A 25,503-nucleotide genomic window follows, 5' to 3' on the forward strand; every position below is an offset into this window, starting at 1 on the left:
TAGGGCCCAAAATCTATCTATCTATCTATCTGTCTGTCTGTCTGTCTGTCTGTCTGTCTATTTATCTGTCTCTATCTATCTATCTATCTATCTATCTATCTATCTATCTATCTATCTATCTATCTATCTATCTATCTATCTATCTATCTATCTATCTATCTATCTATCTATCTATCTATCTATCTATCTATCTATCTGTCTGTCTGTCTATTTATCTATCTATCTATCTATCTATCTATCTGTCTGTCTATTTATCTGTCTCTATCTCTGTCTTATCTGTCTGTCTGTCTGTCTCTGTCTATCTATCTATCTATCTATCTATCTATCTATCTATCTATCTATCTATCTATCTATCTATCTATCTATCTATCTATCTATCTATCTGTCTGTCTGTCTGTCTGTCTATTTATTTATCTGTCTCTATCTATCTATCTGTCTGTCTGTCTATCAATCTATCTATTGTCTATCTATCTGTCTGTCTGTCTATCAATCTATTTATCTCTCTATCTCTATATATCTGTCTGTCTGTTTATCTGTCTCTATCTATCTGTCTGTCTATCTATCTATCTATCTATCTATCTATCTATCTATCTATCTATCTATCTATCTATCTATCTATCTATCTATCTATATGTCTATCTATCTATCTATCTATCTATCTATCTATCTATCTATCTATCTATCTATCTGTCTGTCTGTCTGTCTAGAATTCATTTTATTCTTTATTCAATAAATACATTTTTGGGCTAAGAAACAACTTAAATTTATCATTCGTTTTATTCTTTTATTTATTTTTAGTGGGATCTCTGTTTAGCATGGTCAGTTGTCTTCCATCATGTTGATCTTGAATTTGTTTTCTTTTTTTCTATGAACAAATTAGAGATTCCCTCTGATTTCCATTGTTCCTGTTTTCCTGTTTTCCGGTCCTAAAACCGTTCTGTTCCTCCCTCTTCCTCCAGTATTACGGCTTCTTTGTGCTCTCCGAAGATAATTTTGTGTGACTCAGAACGGCTTCTAAATATATAATAATTACTCTGGTGTGACATTTTACTTTCTTAAGCTTCTGAGCGTTAAAGCGGTTTGCTGATTGACTTACGGTTAATGACTGAACGACGCTCATCACAGCTAAATGTGTTTTCAGCTTGTGCTATCATAAGCTGTTGACTAACCACATCACGCTGTACTAAACACAGAAATAAACCTGCAGAAGTAAGTGAAACACCCACCCACTCATGCAGACATCGTGCTGAAAAACCAGCATCAATGTACAGCTAGTTAATGTTCGACAAAACCTGTCTGAAACCATCACATTTGACCAGTCTGACCAATGGAAACCAGCTTAATGTGTTTTATGGGTCCAGGTAGTTTCTCTTTGGTGGTTTTTAGGCAAGAAAACGGACCAGTCAAGGACCATCAAACCAACTTGGTTTATGCTAGTCTTTCCAGCACAACACGAACAGCAATTCTGGTCTTTTCTGCTGGAACATCATGTTTTGTTCTTCTTATTTGGCAGTAAATAAACCTGAATGATATACCGCTCGATGTGGTGGGACTTAATCAGAGTCGCTGACATTCGTGTCACTGTCCTGTTTTGTATTTTTGCCCTCTATCTGTGAATCGGACCAAATGTCACGCCTGTGCGGAGCTTCATGATTAGCATCCAGTGTCTGAATTATCATAAAGTGTCCGCATTAGCATATTGCCAGACTTTCTGGCTTTCTCCATTTCCAGCTCTGGCTAGAAGCAAATCACAGCCTGTAGGGGTGTGTGTCAATCAGAGGAGACCTCAGAGCAATCATTCCCCTTAATTGGTGTGTGAAATATGAAGATTTTTCTGTATCTCTGCACAGTCATTAGCTGTCCGCTGAAACTTGCTAACATGATGCGTCTGACCAAACCGATCTGACTTCTAGTGGAATTCTTCTCCCCAAAACAGACAGAAGCAAAGAAATGAATATATATATATATATATAGCTTTAAAAATATATATTTTAGTCATTTTAGTACTTTAACTTAAATGAAAAATTAGAAATGTTGCCTTGGCAACTAACTGAAATATGTTTACGTTTTTCATCCAATATTTATATATTTTTTATTTCAGCTTTTTCAATTACCGAAAATGATTTTAATAGTTTTAGTGAATAACACACACAAACTTGCTAAAATTATGCATTTGACAATTCAAAATAGATTTTAATATTTTTCCCTCTGAAATCAGACAGAAGCTAATTAATGTGTCTAGCGTCGGTATTATTTTAACAATATTTATATAGGCTACTATTAGAATTTCTTAATATTTTTTTTTTTCCCGAATATCAATTCTTTTTTATTTAAATTTGAACTATTTTGTTATGTGTTTTTGTCATTTTTAATTGTTTTTATATATATTTTTATATAGCTTTTTATAAAGGATTTCAGTTTTAGTCATTTTAATACTGCAACTTGAAATAAGTTTGAAATTGAAATAAGCTTACTTTTTTTTATCTAATATTTTATTTTATTTCAGCTTTTTCAATTGCTGAAAATGTCATTGAATAACACTGCTGAAAGTGCTACTAGTTATTAATATTTTGAATTGGCTTTTATTTTATATTTCCTTTTTTTATTTAAGGTTTAGTAATTCTGTTGTGTGCTTTTAATAGTTTTAGTTAACAATAGTGACATGAAACCAACCATATGCAGTTTCCATAACAAGGCAATTATGACAATATGCAGTTGTGCACATCCCTAATTTATTTATTATATGTGTGTTGTTTACTTGCATACTTCCAGCAAATAATACAGGTTATTGCATTACGTGCTCGTTGAAATATCATTGTCACAATTTCATTTCTTTCTCTCTATTTTTTTTCCTGTTTTATCTCTACTATTCTGTCCTAAAGGCAGAAAGCTCATAACGATGCATTAGACACAGTTGACACACACTAAGCTTTAGTACACCGCGTGTATCAGTCTGATTTGACTCACTCTTGTCAGATAAAAACAGCAAGGCTTAGACTGTTGTTCTTCTGTTGCAATTTGAACCATATATTATGGTTCAATTCCTTAAAACGTTACCAGCCAGCGAGTCTCAGCCTGGGATCTCATGCCCACGAGCCGCCCACAGTCTCGTCTGATCTATATTGCACAGGAAAGCTAGAAAGCGCTTGTGAAAAGCCTCTATCCCGGATGGCAATCTTCAACAGGTGCACGGGGTTTTTATTTTGCATTTCAAAGACAGTTTTGAGACAAGACAGCGAGATATTCATGAGCAGAACTGTATTTCCTGCGTTTCCTGTCTGTGAAATGGTCAGTATTTATTCTAATTTATTTGTGAACATTGGCATGACATACAGTGCTGGACAAAATAATTACGATTTTATAATGTTTTTGAAAGAAGTCTCTTATGTTCACCAGTGCCGCATTTATTTGATTACAATTACAAGCGGTAATATTGTGAAATATTTTTAGAATTTAAACAACTGTTTTCTATGTGAATATATTTTAAAATGTAATTTATTCCTGTGATCAAAGCTGGATTTTCAGCATCATTACTCCAGTCTTCAGTGTCACATGACCCTTCAGAAATCATTCTAATATGATGATTTGCTGCTTGAGAAACATTTATTATTAATATCAATGTTGAAAACAGTTTTTCTGCTCAATATTTTTGTGGAAACACAACAGTGATATTTTTCAGGATTCTTTGATGAATAGAAAGCTCAAAAGAACAGATTCCTTTGGAATAGAAATCTGGGTGACACTTTACTTGAAGGGGTGTGCATAAGACTGACATGACACCTTCATAATCATGACATGGCAGATGTCATAAATATGAAGGAGGTCTTATGCATGTTTATGGCAAATGTCATTAAGTGTCATTCGCTCAATTATGACATTTTTAATGCAAATATGACATTGTTTGAGATGTCTTTGTTATGACAACTTGACATAAACCAATACATCATAAGCTGTTAGTGTCTTTGTCATGACATCTTGACATTACCAAGACAACATAAATTGTCATAAATATGTCATAAACATGACATAGCAGATTAATTATCAAACTTAAGAAACCACTTAGCTTTATGGGTTAACATTTCATTAAACTGTCATGAGGCCATTATAACGGTGTCATGAATGTTTTTCTTGACCTCAACTACAGTGGTACAAATTTGATTTGTCATTAAAATGTTATAACCAACCACATGACAGTTTAATGAAATGTTAACCCATAAAGCTAAGTGGTTTCTTAAGTTTGATAATTAATCTGCTGTGTCATGTTTATGACATATTTATGACAGGTTGTGTTGTCTTTGTAAAGTCAAGTTGCCATAACAAAGAAATCTCACACAATGTCATATTTGCATTAAAAATGTCATAATTGAGCGAATGACACTTAATGACAGTTGTCATAAACATGCATAAGACCTCCTTCATATTCATGACACGTGTCTTATGCACACCCCTTCAAGTAAAGTGCTACCTTATTATCAATTATTGTTAGCACTCAATTACCTTATTAACAGCTTAATATTTTTTGTGGAAACTGTGATACATTATTTCATGATTCTTTGATGAATAATAGAAATCTTTTATAAAATTATCAAAATTGATCAATTTAATGCATCCTTGCGGAATAAAAGTTTTTTTTTTTTTTTTTTACTGTTCTTACCCCAAACTTTTAAATAGTAGTGTATCATAGTTTCCACAAAAATATGAAGCAGCACAACTGTTTCCAACATTGATAATAATCTGAAATGTTTCTTGTGCATCAAATCATCATATTTTCATGATTTCTGAAGGATCATGTGACACTGAAGACTGGAGTAATGATGCTGAAAATCCAGCTTTGATCACAGGAATAAATTACATTTTAAAATATATTCAAACAGAAACCAGTTTTTTTATTTTTTAAATTGTAATAATATTTCACAATATTACTGTTTTTACTGTAACTTTTGTACTGCAACTACAAACTTTTGTATTGTATTGAGTGAGTTTCTTCCTCCACAAATGCACCTGTCTCTAAACAGTTATATGTCAGTCAGGTGATCACTTCCTGTCATGGTTTTTGGCAAGAATAAGTCTTGCCTTTAGTCAAAAGTCTGTGCTGTGCATGACTATCCAGCTGGTCAGTAAGTTTTATGTACTCACCAGAGGTATTTTCACTCGCAGTCGGTGCTTGGCGTGTCTTAAAATTCTTAAAATGGAATAACATTCATAAAACGGCTGGAAGTAGGCGTCCGGAGATTTCCCCGCTGTCTGTGTGTCTGCCCGAGGCTCTGTGAAGAGCCGAAAGTCTGACGGTGGGACGCTGTTTAGAGTCATGCTGTGATGCGCTCTTTGTCTGTCAATCATTTTGAGTGACAGGGTCTGGTGTCATCGGGGTGTCTGTGCAAGGCGGGGTTTAGGAGAGAAGAGGTATATATTTATAAAACAGTTGCACTACTGTATTATTTCAGTGCAAAAAAATGATTACCTTTTCTATATGCATATTTGCTTATTTATCTGCATGTTTGTTTTTGTTTTTGAACGATTAATCGCATCCAAAATAAAAGTTTGTATTTACATAATATATGTGTGTACTGTGCATAATTATTTTATATAAATACACACACATGTTTATATTTAAGAAAAATGTGTTATTTATAAAATATTATTTATACATAATATAAATATATATATGCAGTTGACTAAAAAGAGGAATAAAAAAATCATCTTTTGGAAATTGATCTTAATGCCTTAAAAAATGAGGAAAACTCCAAGCTTTAAGGAAACCAATTTTCTTTGTGAATGAATAATGTATCGTAAATAAATAAATGTTCTTCCTTAAAAAACAGGGTGCATAAGTCATGTAATGTTAAATTCTCATAGAGACAGGCAGATTTTTATTTTTAAAGGCCAGTTATTTCATGGATCCAGGATACTATGCATCCTGATAAAGTTCCCTTGGCCTTTGGAATTAAAATAGCCCCACGTCATCACATACCCTTCACCATACCGAGAGATTGGCATGGGGTATAAGGCCAAGGGAACTTGTGCATATCTGGCTCATACTGTAAGCCGCACGACTTGTTTTGCAACATTTATTCCCCATGTGAGCGAGCGAAAGGTTTCCAATAGCAACCGATATCATCCACAGGTTGATCTCAAAGTTTGCTATCCAACTTTAATAAAACGAAGTGCACAATTTCTTTTTGCTTTGAGCTTTTTCCCTTCGTCACCCTTTGCATTTCGAACGCCTCCCCATCTCTTGAATTAAACCTAGAGAATCTTCTGTGTCATTATGTGACGGAAGCAGTCGTACAGTGGGATAGATTTCTAACAAGAGCCAGCTGCGTTTAATAGGTGGAATTTATTACATGCCAGGGATCCGAGAGAGAATTATTCCACAACATAATGCAGGAGCGGCGTCGTATTGCACTTCCTCCAGAGCCAGTCAGACAGAGCTCAGTGTGGGAGAAAACGCAAGCTATTATCTGCTCCTGTAAGAGGATTCTGTGTTCCCTACCCAGACCCTGAGAACTCCTGCAATTTATAAAGTGAAAATGCCATTCTGGAATGAGGAACCTTTCTTTTGCGATGCTATTAGTCATTCCTTTTGAAGCCGAAAATGTCTTTTAGTGAGTGAGAATGTCTCCAGCATCAAAGACTACTGTATATTCTGGGTTTATTTAATTTGTTAATGGACAGAAGTTAAAGGGGACCTATTATGCCCCTTTTCACAAGATGTAATACAAGTCTCTGGTTTCCCCAGAGTGTGTCTGTGAAGTTTCAGCTCAAAATACCCCACAGATCATTTATTATAGCTTGTCAAATTTCCCCCTATTTGGGTGTGAGCAAAAACACGCCTTTTTTTTGTGTGTGTGTGTCCCTTTAAATGCAAATGAGCTGCTGCTCCCCACCCCCTTTCCAGAAGGGGGCGGAGCCTTCGAATACTCCGGCAGCAACAAAACTGGAGAATCTCACGCAGCTAAAATGTTAATTTTCAGTAGCGATGTTCAGCCTTATATATATAACTGATGCACAAAATTGGAATATCGCATAAATAATTTGTGAACAAAGCACCGTTTCCATCCCATGTGCATGTTCAAGAGAACAAAATCGTCACTTCCTGGGAAATTGGCGCAAAATATCCGAAACAAAAATGGAAGTTGCTGGAGTCGGGGAAGCCACTGTGAACACAATCGTGAGAAACGCTTCTGAGGGAATTAAACCAAATCATTTTGATGGCAGACTTTGGCTCAGGCATTTCAGAAAGATCAAACCAACATTTGAGATGCTGTGATGCGATTGGTCCGCTGATTAGTCCAGATATCCAATCACATCCTCTGTTGAGGCAAAGTCACGTGAGTTTTTGTTGCGCACAGAGGGATTTATTCTGTAAATGTTTCCATCGAATTTTATGCGTCGTCTTATTATCAGGGGCTAGTAAACGATATTTATTGTCCCACCTGTCCTACTATTTACTGTTTCAGAGTTTTGTACTTGCAAAACAGTCTTATGGCTGCATATTTGAAACACTTTTTTCACATTGTGGTCCACTTTGCCTGCTGAGGTGATTTTAGCTCATTGCTAGGTGGTTTCTAGGGTGTCATGGTGGTTGTTAGGCTGTTGCTAAGTTGTTTCTATGGTGTTCTGGTGGTTGTTAGGCCGTTACTAAGTGGTTTCTATGGTGTTCTGGTGGTTGTTAGGCCGTTACTAAGGTGTTCTGGTGGTTGTTAGGCCGTTACTAAGTGGTTTCTAGGGTGTCCTGGTGGATGTATGGAGGTTACTAAGTGGTTTCTAGGGTGTTCCGGTGGTTGTTAGGCCGTTACTAAGTGGTTTCTAGGGTGTCCTGGTGGTTGTTAGGCCGTTACTAAGTGGTTTCTAGGGTGTTCTGGTGGTTGTTAGGCCGTTACTAAGTGGTTTCTATGATGTTCTGGTGATTGTCAGGTCATTACTGGGTAGTTTGAATCCTGCTAGGATTCAATTGTAAGGAATATTCTAGAGACTAGATGCTTTGCCGGAACTCGTAAAATGCTATTTAAAAAACCCCAATTCGCTCTAAATCTGGAACACATTGTCTTTGCTCTACAACTAAAAGCAGTTTAAGTTTAACAGCGCACACTGTGGTTCTGCTTTAGTCTCAACAGGGGATTCAGACGGGTTTAGAGTCTATCTAACAGTCATCATCACACACACATAAACAGAACGAGAGAGGCTCAAGGGATCACAGATATGATGGACTCGCTCTCTCCTTATCTGAAACTGCGCGGAGCTTTGCCCCCAGCTGCGGTTTTGTCCGCTTCTGTTTGTTTGGTTTGTTTAGTTGCAGTATTTCCTGACTGCGGCTCTAAATAGCTGAGACCCAGTGACACACAGCTGGACAGGCCCTGTGGGATTGATATTCGGCTTGACAGTTTCATTTTAACGTTATAAAAAGAAAACACTGGTGAATCAAAAACTTCTTTAGGGAAAAAAATAACTTTTATGAAGAATTATCTTGGAAATAAATCGCAAGCCAATGTGTACTTTATTTTTCATTTAGTACATTCTGGGATCTGTTAAAATCTGCATATATTAATTTAATTTTTTTGCATGCTTAGAAAATAATTTAGTGACACATTTACCACAGTACTTTGTAGTATCGATTTCAACCGTTGCACTTTTTATTTATTTTGCTTAATTTATTTATTTACTTGTTTATTTATTTAGCCTATTTACTAATGTATGTGCTTATTTATTTAGCTTATTTGCTTATTTACTTATTTATTTTGCCTATGTACTTATGTTTATTTGCATTTTGTTGTTTATTTAGATAATTTGCTTGTTTATCTGCTTATTTTAGCTTTTTGCTGTTTATTTATTTTGCTTATTTACTGATTTATGTGCTTTCTTTTACTATTTATTTTATTTACTTGTTTAATAATGTTTACTTTTTTCCTTTTTTTTCCTTTTTTTCTGCACAACATGTAAAATTATGTGATTTGCCATTCTTTTTAGCACAAACATGCCCTTTTTTAAAGTAAATTAGGTTTGTTAGAAGTTTAGTCTTATTTATTAAACTCACTTGCCTGGCACAATTCATGTTAACACCCACAGAAAGTGGGCAGTAAACTATTTTATTCTAATGGTCATGGGAGCAGTAATTCATCAAAGGAAGAGTATAAAGCCATTGCTTATAAATGAAATGGGTACTAAAACTGAGCATGTGCAAATAAACTGCTCTGTCAGTGTTTGTGTGTACATGCGATTCACAGCTATTAATGGTTAAGCATTAAAAACCGATTATTCACCCTGTGTTAACAAGGCTTGTGATGGTGTGAAAACCCTCATCTCCCCTCTCTAATTCAGTAATGACCGGGGATATGAACCCATCACTGAGCAGAGATGCTCTGGAGAGCAGGTCTTTGTGATGGAGGGGTTTGAAACAGAATGTGGGAGTCAAAATAATTTAGCGTTTATGTATAATGATCACAGATTAGATGGCGTGTGACTCTTAAATTGAATTTGTGCATCTTTAATTAAGTCTAGGTCATTTTGAACAACTGCACCACACATGTTGTTGTGTGTTTGTTGATATTTCCACAGAAACTGTTCTCTCATCCTTAAATATGGCTTTAATTATTCCAACAAGGGTACAGTTGCGCTCTAATTGTTTTATGAGCACTTTAATCTATTTTAATCCAAATTAAAAGGATACTTTACCCCCCAAAAACATCAGATTCTGTCATCATTTTATTCACTCTCATGTTGTTCCAAATATCTTAAAAATAACTACTTTTGTTTTCCATGAAAGAATGTCCCAGCTTCTCTTTCTTTAAAAATATAGCACCCACTGGCTAACCCATACCATAAAAGTAGTCCAGATGTATTGTGGCTATTTTTAGAGGTTTTTTTTAGTTTAAGTGTCTGGATGTACATATCATTTTTTGGTGAATGGTTTTCGAACAATGATAAAGCATGTTGCGTTTTATTTTATAAAGTGAGATTTTATTCAGTTAGACAGAGGTGCTGAGGTGATTTTAGCACATTGCTAGGTGGTTTCTAGGGTGTCCTGGTGGTTGTTAGGCTGTTGCTAAGTTGTTTCTATTGTGTTCTGTAGGTTGTCAGGCCGTTACTAAGTGGTTTCTACTGTGTTCTGGTGGTTGTTAGGCTGTTGCTAAGTGGTTTCTAGGGTGTCCTGGTGGTTGTTAGGCTGTTGCTAAGTTGTTTCTATTGTGCTCTGGTGGTTGTCAGACCATTACTAATTGGTTTCTAGGGTGTCCTGGTGGTTGTTAGGCTGTTGCTAAGTAGTTTCTATGGTGTTCTGGTGGTTGTCAGGCCATTACTAATTGGTTTCTAGGGTGTTCTGGTGGTTGTTAGGCTGTTGCTAAGTTGTTTCTATGATGTTCTGGTGATTGTCAGTCCTTTTCTAGAGTGTTTTGGTGATTAGTATGCCATTATGAGGTGGCTTATTGGATATAGTGGTTATTTAGTGGTTTCTAGGGTGTCCAGGTGGTTACCAGACTAATATTCTGGTGGTTGCTAAGCCATTGCTAGGTGGTTTCTATGATGTTCTGGTTGGTTTGACTGATTTTCTCCCCAGCAGTTTGCCTCGTGGAAACCCAGTCCACCTCACCTCCACTCATCCAGCTATTATTTGTGGTATTTTTGCGTATTTGTAGCACAAATGTTGCGGTATTTTGCACTGAAGTTTAATGCTTAGGGTTCATGTTTGTTTAAATCACTAACTCTAAGTATGAGCAATAACAACCAACCAAAAGAAATCCATGCAAGCATAAGCTTCACATTTCTGCCTTTAAAGTGCATGCAAAATGGCCTGACCCAGAATATTCCTTTAATGACATGGGCCTTGACACGTTTCCACTGAATCTGTGCTCTCTCTCTGAACTCAGGTCTGCTGGAGGATAATAATATGTTTCTAGCCGTGGTTCTGATGATAAACTGCTCTGAGGTCTTTGTGTTGTCCGTCACCGCCCATCAGAGAGGAAACAATTAACTGCAACGCCGTAATTAAGGGTCTTGCAAATGGAAGGTTGACTATTAGAGAAACATTTCCCATAATGCATCAACAATGCTTTTAGTAGGAAGCCGACTGATAAGTGGTCAAGACAAACAGCCATTAAACCTGAGCTTCTCGCTTTCAGAAGTTACAGGAAACAATGAGATGATGGCGCTGAAATGTTGATGCAAATCAATTTCCTGGCTGGATTGTGCAGCTGAGAATGTGTTTCTGTAGCCTGTAATCAAGATAATGTGACATTCAGCAGGAGCCAGGATATCTGATCTGAAAACCATCTCAGCATTAGCTGTGGACCGCTGCATAATGGATGCTGATTGTTTAAGAGGCCTGTGTTCCCTCACGGAGAAGAAATACACGACAGCTCAAATCAGGATGATATGAATGGCTTCTAATGGTTTTCTAATGCATATTCAGGATGAAGAACTTCAGGGGGTTTTGTGCTTCATTAATGATTCATACATTATTATAGGTGCTGGCACTGTAGGTCGAGACAGATGTCAGTCTGGAAGGTCGTACTGAAATGTTGAAGACACTCCAACTAAAATCCTCTCATTTCAACTAATCAACAATAGCACTTTCTTTTCTCGCTCTCTCTCTCTGTGGAAAACATTTGACTCCAGAAGGTCTGTTTAGACTGGAAATGCGATCGTTCACTGGTTCTGAATGATGATGTTGTGCGACTGTTTTGATTGGCTGAAGTGTCGACTGGTGTCTGAGAGACTGACTCACACAGGCTTCTGTATGTGTGTGTTTGTTATTTATTATCTCCTGCTTTTAGAGCCAAAGCTGTGGGTTCTAAATGGAACGGAACATTCTATTAGGTCCTTGATGATGTCATCAATTCAGCTCTGCATTTTTAAGTTTGGCAGAGATTAATGAATTCCTATGATTTTGGCTCATTATATGTTTATCTGACTGGGAGTTGTTATACATTTTTCTTAAACCATTTTTTTTGTATTATGTTTCAGTACTAAAAATATTGTTTGGATTTACATATTTTGCATTGTTTTTGCAGGCACAAATAAAATGTATTACATTCTTCTAGCATGTTTAGAGAATAATATGTAATACATTTTATATAAAAATTATTATTAAAATATAGCAAGATACTACTGTATCTATCTATCTATCTGTCTGTTTGACTACTTATAATGTACATTTTTATAACAGAAACATTATATAAAATTAAATTATTATGCGTTTTGTTTTATTTATTTTACATATTTTGCATTACTTATATTATCTATAGTAATATAGGGTTAATATGTCTATAGGGTTTTTGTAATAGTTTTTTTTATTACAGAAAAATACAAAAAAATAATAAAAATTAAACGTAGTATAACATTTGGTTACAGAACCAAATAAAAAAAATGCAAAACAAATAAAATATATTTATAGATATGCAATATTACATTTTTTTTTAAATATTGTTGTTTGTTTGTTAATTTATTAATTTAGACCTTATGCGCCAGAGAAACACACTCGCAGCCATCTTTAAAATCTTGTGCTTGAACTTCAGTTTTTGCGGTATCTCTGTATTTCTATATTTGCAAGTGGATTTACTTAATGTAGAGTTAATGACAGTCATCATGAGCATTGTAATGATTGAAGCAGACATAATAACAAAAGTCAATATTCCTGGAAGATTTTAAAACGAGCGGTTCATTCATAAACCCGAAACATCTTGCCTTCATGCTGTGGAAAAACAAACCGGAAGCCCGAACACAACGAGAACAGCGCTGGGAAGGGACGGCGCTAGAAGCTCTATAGAGTCCGATGCAGTGAAAAATGCTTCTTGGTTTGAAGAAGGTTATTTGCTGGACCGAAAGTGGTGCAAAGCACCATTAAAGAGACTGAATAGTGTTTGGCCTCAGGTAGAGGTGAGTTAATCTCCAGTTTCTCTCACTTCAGAGCTCTTAACTCTTAACATCTCCATTGGGACCGTCTCTGCACTTAGTGTCCTGTAAGTCACTTTAGATGATAAAAGCATCTGCTAAATGGACAGTAACTGAGCTCAGCTGAAGGAAGAGGTATGATCCTTTTGTGTGCATGTATACACTCCGACTTTCCCCTTATCTTGCTCTGATAATAGATTATAGATAATAGATCAGATGCTGACAAACTATATTTTGTTATATTTTCCACAGGTCTGGAATGACATAAGGGTGAGCAATGACAGAACTGTCTAATTGTTTCTAATGCGAAACATTATTCCATTTAAAATCATTTAGAGTATTGTACTTCTGAATACACACTTTCAGTATATTGTTGTCTTTTGTGATGCGTTATGCTTTTACGCTAAAAACATGGAAAAGGTTCAAGTATTTGTGAAGGATGAGAATTTGATTTTATTTGGCGCACTGATAGCAATGGCAACTATTACCTGTGTATTTATGAGGCATGTGTGCTCTGAATCTATCAGTGTGTGTGTGTGTTTTAGGATTCCCACTGTGTTGTTTTGTTCTTAATTAAAAGCCAATAAATTGCAGTCCATCAGCACACGAGACTCATGCTGAGAAGTTGATGAAAACTTTGGCACTAATTACATCACAAAATTTGCTGGAGAAAACAACTATTCCAGACTCTCTCTCTCTCTCTCTCTCTCTCTCTCTCTCTCTCTCTCTCTCTCTCTCTCTCTCTCTCTCTCTCTCTCTCTCTCTCTCTCTCTCTCACACACACACACACACACACACACACACACACACACACACACACACACACAGAGGATGTGCATTAATTCTTGGTAGGTTTATGGATCATTTATTGGCCGGGCGGTATCATCGCAGTACTATGATGTTTGTTTTCAGCCTGTTGTAATCTTTTATTGATGTAAACGTTCTAATATACGATTAATTATTCATCAAACCGTTTCTGTCTGAACGAGCAAACCTCTGGCTTTGAGTAGTAATGAACACAAGCTCTCATGGACTGATTGCACAGTTTCGCTCAGGAACACGATTTATTCTGATTATACACTGTGTTCTTTTGATTTTTAATGCACGTTTGCACATGCAAGCAAACACACACACACACATACACACACACACACACTTCTCAGTGTAAAGACCATCATTACCACTTCTCACACACCATCGTGGTGGAACACATGGATTCTGCTTTTATTTCCATGGAAGACACCCACCGCCCCCATCCCCCCGGTGTGTGTGTGTGTGTGTGTGTGAGAGCGCTCAGATATGCCTGTTTCTAAGTTACCAGCTTCACTCTGCTGCCAGTTGAGTGTAATTCTGAAACACCTTTAAGCTTCAAAACAACTCGAGTGATTTTAGGGAAGGAAAACCTTTTACTGTGGTGATACCATGGTACATTGATGGCATCAGATGGTGATACCATGAACCTTTATAAAGATTACCATATTCCGGTTAGTGCGCATGGTTCTCGAAGAAACCAAAAAAGTGCCGTTACTGGCAAAATATAGTCCAAAAGACACTTTTTTTCCCCCACATTTGTATATTTTATTCTATATTCTATATCTAATATTATTTTTATTTCTGTCAATTTAATTTTTTATATATATATATATATATATGGTGTTAAATGATTATCATTTATCATATTCATATACCATGGAAAAACGATCATGGTAATGTCCAAAACAATGGTATTACCATAATACCATGTAAAAAACGTACCAAAAATTACCATGTTACTACCATGGTATTCTTGGAGGTACTATTGAAATTTCAGGGTACATGCATTTTAGTATCACATTACATTTCAAAGTTGCATTGTATTACCATCTGACATACCATGGTACAAACGCAGTACTTTTACATGGTGCTGTATCAAAACAAACAAACATGGATAATATGCCCGGAAAACCATGGTATTATCATGATACCATATCTAAAAACAAGCACTATTAATTACTCTGTAAATATCATACATAAAGTACCATAACATCTAATGCCATCGCCTTATCATGGTACTGCCACAGTACTTTTTCTAACGGAGGTATTTCCATGCTATTGTATCCAAATCATGCTATTACCATAGTAAAATGTAAGAACCTTCAAATTACCATCCAAAAGATCATGATAATTCCATATTACTCTTTAGTAATTAGAAATTTTTAGAAAACACACCAAAATCTCAGTTTTTTGGCATTAACACACTAATGTGCGTCTGTTCTCTCATCAGATCACAAAGTCATAATCAAAAGTGACAAGAAAGACGCCAGATAATGGAGTCCACCTGAAGTCTGGCATCTCTCTTCATTCTCAACAGAATTAAACGGAGCGATCCGTCCCCCACATGTGGGAAATACTAGTTATCAGAAACAGCAGTCGCCACTCACCTCCTTTCCCTGCGAGGGAATCCCTCAGAAAGAAATCCCTTCTGTCCTCCTCCTTGCGCTCTCTCTCTCTCTCTCTCTCTCTTTCTATCTGTCAGTTTGTCTTTTGTTGCTCCTCAAACTCTTTTTCAGCTCGCTGGATGGCTGTTAATGTGGAGTTCATCCTGATCCTGCAGGGGTCCTGGATGTGTCCGTCAAAAACCAGAGAAGAGCCAAAGCTGAAGACCTCACCAGTGAATCCAGGAGCTCCAAATGGAGAGAGAATGAGAAAGAGAGAGAGAGAGAGTACAATGTGAGAACGGAGGGAGGGGAAGGTAAAGCTCTCAATGAGAGAGAGAGAGTGAGAGAGAGAGCGTGTGAGAGAGAGAGAGAGAGAGAGAAAGAGAGAGAGAAAGAGAGAGAGAGAGAGGAGGAGGAGGTTGTGTGAGGTGAATTGTGTGTGTGTGTGTGTGTGTGTGTGTGCAGGCATGCAGTGGCCCCATAAAAAATTTGGTCAAACGAGTAACTGAATGTCACTGTATTAGATAAAGCGAGTGGCATTATTTTGGCAGTATAAGACTGCTTTTCAAGCAAAATGTTTCTCGAAGGATGTTTGAAAAGATAAAACAATAGAGTATTGAGTCTGGGGTAAATATCACAAAAACATGTCCAGGTCACACTTTGCATCAAAAACACGAAAAACAAGTAATAAATTATATTTTATAGCATATAAATAAAAGAGAGCTTATTTTAGGATCATAAATGATTTTAGGATTTATGATGATTTTTTATTATGGTTAAGGGCCATTCAGTTTCTCAGTATACAGTGCATCCATGTTCGACCTTTTGTTTGTAATTCTATTATTCTCAATTTTTCATTAAATTCTTATTACCATAATACAGTACTATTTTATTATTAATAATTTACTTCGATGTAGTGATTTAATATTTTTAAAAGCATCCTTTAGTTTAAAGTGATTTTTCCTGTTTTTGCTTTGTGGATGTCTTAATTGTAAATAAATAAATATGAAATCTTAATTAAATTTTTTATTTAACAAAATATAATTTCTTGTTTCACTCTTTTCATTTATATTTGATCTTCTATTTAATCTATATGATTATTTCATCTAATGCAATTGTAAGGACCTCCTTAGTTTAAAAGCTTATAAATGGACCAAATAAGGCTTTAAAAAAAAACTTTTAATTAAAAACGTTAATTATATTATATTATATTATATTAAACAGCAAATATGTTTATACATTTTTTTTATTTTATTATATCATTTATTTTATATTTTATTATTATATGTATTTAATTTTAGACCCGGACTGTTTATATTATATTATATTATATTAAACAGTAAATATGTTTATAATTTTTATTTATTTATTATAATAGATTATCTTTTATTTTATTATTATATGTATTCAATTTTAGACCCGGACTGTTTGAATTTTTTTATCTAATGCATCTGTAAGGTCCTCAATTGTTAAAGTTCAAAAATATAAATATACACACACTGCACACAGTTTTATTTATTTGATCTATTTATATTATATTGTGCCTTTTTTATAGGAGATATCCTAAGACAAACAAACCTGTGTGTGTGTGTGTGTGTGTGTGTGTCCTCTTTTCATTAGGCTTTAATCTAATTTACTCTGACACTCTTCATATGTGTCCTTTGTGTATTTGGGATCACACAAGGTTACGTCTCTTATTCAAATGCGCGCACACAAACACGCACACACACACACACACACACACACACGATAGTAGGTTTGACTGTCAAAGGATTTCATCCAGAATTAATGACTGAATTACGCTCATGCCCTGAGTGTCATTGACACAAGTGTGTGTGTGTGTGTGACGGGGGTCTTTTTTGCTACTAATGTAATTACGATTAAATAAAATCCCTCTGTAGTGTCACATTAAACACTTTCAGCGGCTCTGAATTGCTGCAAGATTCGCTCTCTCACACACACATCTGCCCAAAAAACAATATTAAATCCGCGAACGCAAGAGCATATGGCACTGTCAGTAAACACACACCCTCACGCTGAAAGGACACCAGGGCCAGTGTAGTCGAGGAACAACTGCCACTTTTGGTAAACAATCTCCTGCACATTAATTCAGCTGTGACCCGCCGGAAGAGCCCGACTGGGCTGTAAATCACAGGTGTAACGCCAGAGCCGCTAGGAAAGATGATGTTTACAAACCCAAGTCCTCGAAACTTCCTTAAACGTTTACTCCTGGGCGAGAGAAAACCACAAAATGAGCTCTCAAAGCAAAACGCAGTCACTCGAGGACAGCTTACGCCTGCCACGGGAAATAAAGAAATTTAGGTCATCATGAGCGTTTCTTTTGAAACTGCTGAAATGCTGAAGTTTCAGGCTGATGTAATGACGGAGACATTTGGTATTTGCTGAAAGGAATTGGGAAATATTGGAATTTGCCCTGAAATGCCACCAAAAACTCAATATAGAAGCACAACACCGTGCGTTAAATGACTTTCAGTTTGGAAACTGGAAGGTAAACGGTTATAAACTAGATATATTCTAGTTTCATCATGTAAAAAGCTCATTTGTTGTTTACATTTGAGCGACCAGGTCAAAGGTCACAAACGAAGGTTCCATTAGAACCTTTTAAGTTCCAATGATGTCATAAGAGAATGTTTGAAACGGCAGTGTACATTTTAAACTAATTTAAACTTCAAACTACTTTAAACGTCTTCAAACTTTCTGGTCCAAACTTTCTCAAGCCAACTTAGAGTTTGTCTCGACGAACTTTTTAATCTAGTTTGAATTAGCATTGATCTGAAGGACCTTTAAGAGAACGTCAAGAACATTTTATTCTCTAAAGCTCCATATAACCTGCTCAAGAACCCATTTTTGTTCTTGAGATGTGTATGATTCTTTTCCCGAACCTACAAAGAACCTTTGAGGAACCTTTATTTTTAAGAGTGTATAGTCAAAGTAGACGTTTTCGAGGCGATCTGAGTTTTATGGGTCTTCTGAACAGAGTTCTCTTGTTGTTTTTCAGGACAGACTGTACAAGCAGGATCAACTTACACAGTTTGAGCTGTTAAAGCGGACAGACTGTTCTGGACAGACATGCCAAAACCCTGATGCTCACCACCGCTCTACATTTCTACAAATAAAGGTTCAGTCTTCTTAACAAACATTTTAGCATGTTTAAGGTTTTTCCTTGAGATTGATGATACATTGTGACTTCTTAAGGTCCGTGTGATGGTTAGTTTCATGAAGCACAAGAGATTAAAAAGCTCCTTTATTTGTTGCAGCGTACAGTGAGGTCAGGTTTTAGTGATTGTGTTATCAGCCTGTTTCGCTCTTTTCCCGGCACTGTGCGCACGTGAGAGTCATGGGTCATGACCTCTGACCTCTGCCTGATGTGGTCTTCACATCACAGATGACCTGCAGACGGAGGTCATGCGGTTATATTGTCTCTCTGTTAATAGCGCACTGAAATGATTTGGCAAGTTTGTCACTTCTCCTGAAAATCTGTTAGCGTCTCGACAGCTGCTTTTCATTTTGCGTGCTAGCCCATATTCTCATTTCTATGGCTCCCTCCTTCAATGTTTGTCTGTGGATTTTATGGTCTAAAAATTAATAACTCTTGAGATATCATTATTGCTTTGGACATTTAATTATACTGTATCTCAAATCATGTTTGCTCATAATGTCCTCTCTCTGGTGTAGTTTCATGGACTTTCCAGATGCATGTAAGCGAAGGCTACAAGATTACAGTGTAGGTAAGTGATTCATTTTCAGTTCATTCATACAACTCATTCAAAAAAACACTTGAATATATATAAACAAATACACACACACACACACACACACACACACACACGTCTGGTTTACTGTCTTTGTGGGGACTCTCCATAGACTTAATGGTTTTCATACTGTATAAACAGTATATTCTATCTCCTTACACTAACCCTAACCCTAAACCTAGCCATCACAGAAAACTTTCTGCATTTTTACATTTCCAAAAAAACTCATTCTGTATGATTTATAAGCTTGTTTACCCATGGGGACCTCAATTTAGGTCCCCACTGTGACACGAGTCCCCATGAGTCTGTGTGCATTCAGGTTGAAGTCCCCACCGGGATAGAAAAACAGGTACACACACACACACTGGAATATTTAGTTAAAAGTTATTGTCAGAGCTAATTTATTAGTTGTTTTGAATGCATTTTCCACATATTTTCAAAGTTTTAATGTCAGTCTAATTGAGATGTTCATTGTTTTTGTGCCAGGTCACAATCATAATCATAATCACAATCATAGTATTTAAAAAATGTGTATATATTCAAAGTTTGGGGTCAGTAGGGTTTTTTGTGTGTGAAAGAAATACACACTTGTATACCAAGAAATTGATCAAAATCATCAAAATGTATCAAAATATCAACCATTTATAATGTTATAGAAGATTTCTATTTCAAATAAATGCTGTTCTTTTCAATCTGTTCATCAACTGCTTTCAACATTAATAATAATAAATGTTTCTTAAGGATCAAATCAGCATATTAGAATGATTTCTGAAGGATCATGTGACACTGAAGACTGGAGTAATGATGCTGAAAATACAGCTTTGATCACAGGAATAAATTACATTTTAGCATATCTTTAAACAGAAAACAGTTAATAATAATATTCCATAATATTACTGTTTTTACTTTATTGTTGATCAAATAAACGCAGCCTTGGTGAGTCTTCTTTCAAAAACATTAAAAAAATATATTATCGAACCCAATCTTTTGAACAGTAGTGTGTGTGTGTGTGTGTGTGTGTGTGTTATTTTAAACACTTAAATTTAGTTACATTTTGTTAGGAGCTCACATTGTAGTTAACTACTTGCTGAAATGGAAGCTCGACCGTAGCGACTTTAAATAACGAGCTCGTAGCTTTTCCAGCACTGTACTCAACTCGTCTCTCTCTCGTTCTCTCTTTATTTATCTGACAATTCATTACACAGATGATAGTTCTCCACATGGCGGCGGCTCCCACAAGGAACACTACCTCTCTAATTTAACTTGCAGAAACAGAAATCAAAGAGCCGCCATGAAACAAATTAGAGTACATTTGAACCTCCGACTGAATGGCAATGAATAAATCAGCAATAAATGCAGAAAACACATTTTGAGTCCACCAAGGGGAACTTTAGAGCTCGTTGGCTGTAATATAATCGGTGTGAAAACAGCGCTCGAAACGTCACTGCCGGGATCAATTCTGCTCTTTGCCCAAACAATTATGGATTTTACTTTAGCGCATAAAATGCACGGATCACAACACATCAATACCCGTGGGCTTCAGACACGAGAGAATTAGTTATGGGAGAAGGTGATCGGCTCATTACTTACAAGGTTAAAGGTCAACTCTTGGACCGTGGAGAGGTGTTTTTGAATGTCATCTGTAATTCAGAGGCATCATTCTTTCCCCGTTTCTCTCTGGGGAAACACCAGATTAGCCTGTATAGGTTCATTTTGAAATAAGAGAGAAAACATTCAAAATGATAAATAAAAAATCACGTCCAAGTTCAAAATAAGCGAGCGGATTGTATTGCAAATCTCATTGGCAGTACGGTGGGACGCCGCCGATAAATTCAATACACCTGAACGTCGGGTTTTTCTTGTGATTCATAAAATGCTGTTTCACATCAGTTCTTGTCAAAAGCAATGAATTATATTAATAATTCTCGCACATGAAGCTTTAAATCACTCATTTCCTGGACTGATTTCACCACTGGCCATTTGATCACTTTTTGTGGCCTGGATTGAGTCCCGTAAGCCTCTGAAGGACAAATGAATTTTTCGAAGAATCCGGGCTAAATCAATCTCAGTCCTGATGGATGAGGTAAGCCTGTGATTCTGGACAAGTGAACCCAGCAGAGCCCTAACCTTGGTGCAGCCTGCAGACTATATAGCACAACTGCTCAAAAATGGCATTGGGATCATGTGTCATACCAGTCGTGTCCTGAAATTGATCATTTGGAGTACTATAGGAGAAAAAACAAACTGTGTATCTCCAAAATTGACAAGACTGATTAGAATCTATAATATCATAGAGATATAATGTCGTATAATTCTATTTATATTTTTATATGTCACATATTCAATTGATATATAATAGTATACTTAAAATAGGAAGTGTAATAGTATAAAAAAAAATTTTTTTAACTAAAACTGATGATAATTATTATTATAATCTAGTATGATCTATATATATATGATTTTTTATATATAGTAATAAATAAATACATAAAATATTATCGTTACTATTATTATATTATTATATTATATTTTGTATAATTACAAAATAGATTTGTAGAAAATAACTTATTTTATGTTATAAAATATTAACTTTTTGTAAATAATACATTTAAAGTTACTTATGTAAAAGTATATGAATATTATATATTTTTTATATATAGTAGTAAATAAATACATAATGAAATATTACTATTATTATTATTATTATATTAAATAAAATCACAATATAGATTGGTAAAAATGTGTTTATTTCTATTTTAATATACAATATATTAAATTATATTTAAAACTAATTATATAAAAGTATTTTTATTTAAAAAATATTTTATACAAATAAATATGAATATGAATATTTAATATTATTTTATTTATATTTATATTTTTAATATTTTATATTTTTAAAAAATCATTATTTTTATTATATATATATACACACTGTATGGGCCCTATTTTAACGATCTGAAACGCAAGTATCAAGTGTGAAACGCAAGTAACTTTGTGGGCGGATCTCAGGCGCTGTTGCTATTATACCGGCGGGATAAATGACTCTTGCACCCGACGCAAATCTAAAATGGGTTGGTCTGAAGTAGCTTCATTACTCATAGGTGTGGTTTGGGCGTAACGTGAAATAAACCAATCAGAGCGACATCTCACATTCCCTTTAAGAGCAGGCGCACTTGTTCCATGGCGGATTGCTATTATAACGACGGATTTGCCAGGCGCGTGTCAGGAGCGATTCACAGCCGAGGAGACCGGCGTTCTTGTCAGGGCCGTAAAAGACAGAGAAGTGACAGTGTATGGGGATGGCGTATAATAATTTGGGTAAATGTGTAAGCTAGATTTATGCCTATTTTTTCACATCTTCATGGACACAACAATGATTTCCCTCGTGTGTTAATATTTTTCCTTGTAATAATGTATGATTTGCAAAAATGAAAACTGCTGCGTCTGTGTGTAGATGAGAGAATCAAAGTGTATGCGCGTTGTGCACACGCTACATTGATTATGGCCAAGCATGCGCCCTTAAAATAGCATATGAATAACATGCGCAACGCGGAATTGTTTTCTAAACCTGCAAAATAGCATCAGGGAACGTTTACGCCGAAACACGTCTCCTCTTTTCGCTGAACCGCCCCCGGGAGCGCAAGTTCATTCCCTAATTTATCGACGTGCGTCTGTGGAGGGAAAAGTCCACTGTGCGTGGGTGCAAAATAGGAATGATACATGCGTCGGTGTACAAAGTCAATTGCGCTGGGTGCAAGATAGGGCCCTATATGTTTTATAATGCTTTCAGATGTGGGATTTTCAGCCCGGCTCAATACAATTTATACTGCATTTCCTGCTAAAATCAGCACAAAAATGTGAACATTGTCCACAGATTCCGTCTGGACCATGAATCTTCTGACATTTCATTAAATCATGACGTTTTAACATCTCTGAAGGCTATTGGCTCTAATGAGAGTGATTATGTATCTGGCAGATGTTTTTGTTGTGATCAGGCTGAATTGTTGAGGGTAATCTCTGAAGCCGCTGCATATTATTATCACATAGAGAGGTTTTATTTAGATGTTATTTGGTTCTCAAGCCTCCAGCGGGATCTCTATATACAGCATGTGAGACATTCAGGACTGCGTATTCCTGTTCTAGCTGTCAATCAAATCTGAAAGAGGAAAGGATTTTATCACATTCGGAGCCTCATGAGGAATATCGGCTTCTCAGTGTGAATAATCATGCAGTTTGTGTTTGTTTCTACATACTTTCTCTATGGTAGCAACAGAAAAGAGCCTGTGCAGGACTAGCTTGTCAATCGTCAAACAAAATGAGTTTTCTTCAACAAGAGCCCACCTTAAGCTCTGAGAATCCAGTGATGCGGTGATGGGACGGCAGTCTCGAGTAGTTCTCTGTCGAACTCTTACGCAACCGTTCTCTGGTGTCCTCAACTAAGTTTCATGAGCTTCTGTGTTTCAGATCAGTGATTCATGGATTCTGCAACTCTAGAGAAAACTCTACAGAATTGGACCGTCTGTAATCGAAGAAGTTTCACCCATCCTCTGTAAGTTTAAATATTTGAATGTAATAATAAGCCAAATAATTATTGTTGTACCAATATGTATGTTTCAAATGCATAGATTTATCATATAAAAAATTATTTCATTTTAATATATTTTTTAGTATTAAAATAATTGTTTCAATATTATATTATATATATATAATATTCAGCATACACACATATAGGCATAAATATATTATTTCAATAATATATAATTACATACAGTGTATTCAATTATCAGACTTTTGAATAAGTATTTAAAAATGATTTATTCTATATTCAATATTAGAATTATTAGAATATATAGAATTATTATTTTTATATAATGAATTATTCAAAAGTCTGATTATTTTCAGTTGGTTGCCACATCTTTATTTATTCAAGTCAGGTCAAGTCAAGTCAAAATTGATTTCTATAGCACATTTAAAAGCAACAGAGTTGCACCAAAGTGCTGTACAATAAAACATTAATAAAAGCATATTTTACATCCATTCTGTGAAATTCTACAGATTTTCTTAGAAAATCAGTGCAAAAAGTGTTATTTTTATCAGTGTTATTTTAAATCAGTATTTATTTTATCAATAAAAAGTGTACTTTTATCAGTGTACAGGGTTTGACTTTGCATCGCAGAATCTTCTGGATCTCCTGCAAAACTCCTCAGGCCTCGTTTGCATTGATAACTGCGGAAACATGTAAATTAGATCCGCCCTAAAACCCAGACACTGACGCTCCTCCTGAAAAAAAAAGGGAAAACATCCGATGTATGAGAATATTGCTGTTTTAATCTCTTTACTTGTGCCGTCTGCATATCTCGGTGATATGTGCAGACGTCACGGAAACGTAGAGAAAATCAATTTACCAGATTTATCACAGACCTCTCGCTCAGAGACACCTGCTCTCGACAGATGACAAACATGACCTTCGTTTGGACGGCACTCAGTTTCGGATTTTTACTGCAAATTTAATATTTGCGCTGACAGTTTTCTCTTTCATGCCTCAGGACGCTGGTAGAGTTTGAACTTGTGTTTAAAATCGTGTCCTAAAATGTTTATTAGTATTGAAATATTCAGACTCTGGTATCTTCGCTGATCTTCACTGTAAAAAATGATATGATCAATAAGTTATGACAATATATGTTTTTGCATTGCTTTAACTCATCAAAATAAGTTAAGCAATTGTTATACAAGATTCAACTTCTTTTTTTAAGTCAGTTTAATGTAATTTAAGTTGAAATGACTTAAAAATCCAAGTAGATTGTACTTTGTTTTTTACGGTATTGGCAAATCGGTGTTGAGAACACTTTTCAAAGTCTTGAACAGACTTTTGAACAGACAGAACGTGTTTTTTTTATTTTAGAAATCAATTTGTGCTCCGATACGGTACACTCTCAGAAAAAAAGGTACAAAAGCTGTCACTGTGGCGGTACCTTTACAAAAGGTACGCCTTTGTACCTAAAGAGTGCATATAAGTCCCTCAAAGGTACCAATCGTGTACATATTAGTACCTAAATGGTACATATTAGAACCCTTTTGAAGGCTACTGTCCCAGTGACAGCTTTTGTACCTTTTTTTCTGAGAGTGTAAGATATAGGAGACATTTCTCATCATATTCCTCAAGACCAAATGATCTGAGCTGCTATTTACTGTACATTCATTTTATAGACTTATCAGCAGTTTTCTCATTTGTTTCTCACATTTAATCTCATCGCTGTCTTTTGAGAAACAAACTCTGATATCAAATATTTTTTAGCTGGATATATGAAATTAATACAAGGAAATTTGTGAGAAATTAATATTTAAACCTTAAACAAAGTATTATTTGACTTGTTTAGAATAATGGGTCAACTGTCAGCCCTTTTTTATTCTATAGTGTTTACTGA

The 25,503-nt window shown here is 35.6% G+C and overlaps 1 protein-coding gene across 2 annotated transcripts in view; it reads right to left on the reverse strand.

Moving 5' to 3' along the window:
* Positions 1-15,474, reverse strand: part of shisal1b (shisa like 1b) — a 43,629-nt gene extending 28,155 nt beyond the window's left edge. The window contains exon 1 of one of the 2 annotated variants that reach the window (XM_084396835.1): positions 15,306-15,474. The gene's annotated coding sequence lies outside the window, so the exon portion shown is untranslated. Of the gene's footprint in view, positions 1-5,136; positions 5,269-15,305 lie in introns of those variants that run through there. The other variant, XM_084396836.1, reaches the window with a different exon arrangement.
* Positions 15,475-25,503: the final 10,029 nt, after the last annotated feature.

This window comes from Rutilus rutilus, assembly GCF_951802725.1.
Source record: "Rutilus rutilus genome assembly, chromosome: 23".
Classification (NCBI taxonomy): domain Eukaryota; kingdom Metazoa; phylum Chordata; class Actinopteri; order Cypriniformes; family Leuciscidae; genus Rutilus; species Rutilus rutilus.